Below are 2,554 nucleotides of genomic sequence, written 5' to 3'. Positions count from 1 at the left end.
AACCTGAGACTGTGCCCCCTGGTTCTAGACCGGAGGATAAAACCTCTCAGCATCTACCCTGTCAATCCTCTTCAGAATATTGTGTGTTTCAATGAGATCACCTCTCATTCTTCTAAACTACCGGAGAGTATAGTCCCATTATACAAAATCTCTCAACTTAATACAATCCTCTCATCCCAGGAATCAATCTGGTGAACCTCTGTTGTACCATCTCCCCGGCAAGTGTATCCTTCCTCAGATAAGGAGACCAAAACTGTGTGCAGTACTCCAGGTGTGGTCTCACCAGGGCCCTGTACAATTGTAGCAAGACTTCCTCACTCTTGTACTGTGGGCTATATATTCGGTACTATGGGACAACTGCAAACAGTGCTCCCTGGCAGTCTAGTGGTTAGGGTTTGGTGTTCTCATTGCTGTGGTCAGTGTTTGATTTTCGGTCAGGGAAAGCATTGTTACAGAGCAAGTTGATAAAAAATAATTCAAGTCGGTGAAATACTGAATAATTGTTTCAATCAACATTAATGCACCCACATGTATTGCACGCTGAAGGAAATACAAATATATTTGCCGAGCGACTGTTGAATTTTAATAACTTTTTATACAACCGTAGAATCAGCAGAAAAACAGGATATTCGTCCATAGTACTTATCTAAGGAAGGATATACTTGCCTTGGAGATGGTACAACAGAGGTTCAACAGATTGATTCCTGGGATGAGAGGGCTGTCCTATGATGAGAGATTGTGTAGAATATGCCGTTACTCTCTGGAGTTTCGAAGAATGGGAGGTGATCTCGTTGAAACGGACAATATTCTGAAGGGGATTGACAGGGTAGATGTTGACAAGCCTGTGAGACTCTTAATCTCAGGGTCGTGGGTTTGAGCCCCATGTTAGTCGATTACTGTTCCTTAAAATTTATGTTGCTTTCACGGGAAAACATCATTAATGAACCCATAATCTTCTATTATTTATAGATATTTACAGGGCACCTTTCAATGCTTCACAAAACCATTCCTTTCGCTACAGCCACCCGGGATCGTTTCCCGGTTTGGGAAGTAACTTTGATATCACCGTTTATAATTGAAGTGGAATAATTTTATGAAGTTCGATGGATGTCCCAAAGCACTTCAGAGTGGTGTCAAAACAAATGAGTTTGTAATTAAATACACTGAATGTCAGAAGTGAGATTCAAACCCACGTCTCCAGACCTGAACGCAGCGCCTTAGACCGCTCGGCAACCCTGACTGTTGGATCCTTCAATTACAAGTTATTACTCGGCAAAGTTTCAGAACGGGCGCTTGTTCAGTGTTGCTGGAAGGCCCAGTGATCGGGATATCCTCTCCCCCGGGGTTTTCCTGAGCCTGTGCTCGGTGCACGGGGAGCTTTGGCCCGGGTCCGAGGTAGTTTTCATTCCAGGGATGGACAATGGCCCTCTGAGCTCTGGAACTGGGGAAGAGCGAATAATTAATGAGTTGTTTGTGGGTTTCAAATGCAACTTAGATCTGATGGAAGAAACCGATAGTGTTGTTTCACAGAATGAAAGAAATGCGAAAAGGGACAATCGAAATTTCAAAAACTGAACTTTAATAATTAGTGAAACTTTAACTTTTGATGAAGTTTTATCCCCGATCTGATTTTACACACTCTGTATTTGAGTATACTAGTTTTAAAATGTTAATTGCTCATGCGACAATGTATCCCGGACAGCTTTTGTTCAATTTTATTGAAAACAAGTTTTTGCTTCACAAATAATGTTTCCGCACAGGCTCGAAACAGAGACCTTTCGCCTGTGAGGCAAACATGATAACCGCTACACTACGTTAACTGCTGCTTAGCTCAGTGCCCAGAGAGAAGTGTTCAGCAACAAGCTGAAATGCTCAATCCCTCTCTCTGCAAAACGTTCCTTTCACAACATTTCTCTGAACGGAACTGCACCAAACAACAATGTTCTCCTTTCAAAGTCATTAAACTCCCCAATTCCCACATCTGCAATTTTAAGGACAAGAACTGAAAGCGCTTTGCGATCAGAAAATTGCCGGAAATCCCTGTGGTTAATGACAGGGCTTTTGATGGTTGATTTCCGTACACACCTTTGTCATGTATTTAACCCTTGGCAACCTGTATCACACCACCACCAGAGGGCCAACCTGATGGAGTCCCAAGGGATACCAGCATCCCTTGGCAGCACGGTATAGAAGCACTCTGGAGTTTTATGAAAGGAGCTAATGTCACACTTACTCATTGTTCAAAGCACTCAGTTTCATTCTTTATTATGAGCGTATCAATTGGCGACGAGACAACGAACAACCACGCAAAAATGCAAGTAACAGTTGGTATAACTTGATAACAGCACAGCTGGCAATGGTTGCGGAATATATTCGTGCAGCCAAAACGCACAATGACAACCTGGAACTGCACGGCACGAATCCTCAGGGAAAAAAAATTAAAGGCTTTGTCCCTGAATGGGCTACGATCCACAAACCTTGCAGTTAATAGCTGAACGCACTAATTCATTGCACCACAGAGACTGATAGATGCACATATTGCAAGACATCCCTG

The sequence above is a fragment of the Pristiophorus japonicus genome, unplaced genomic scaffold (genome assembly GCF_044704955.1).
Source record: "Pristiophorus japonicus isolate sPriJap1 unplaced genomic scaffold, sPriJap1.hap1 HAP1_SCAFFOLD_130, whole genome shotgun sequence".
Classification (NCBI taxonomy): Eukaryota; Metazoa; Chordata; class Chondrichthyes; family Pristiophoridae; genus Pristiophorus; species Pristiophorus japonicus.
The sequence above is the reverse complement of the archived record's forward strand: the minus strand, read 5'-3'. Positions refer to the sequence as shown.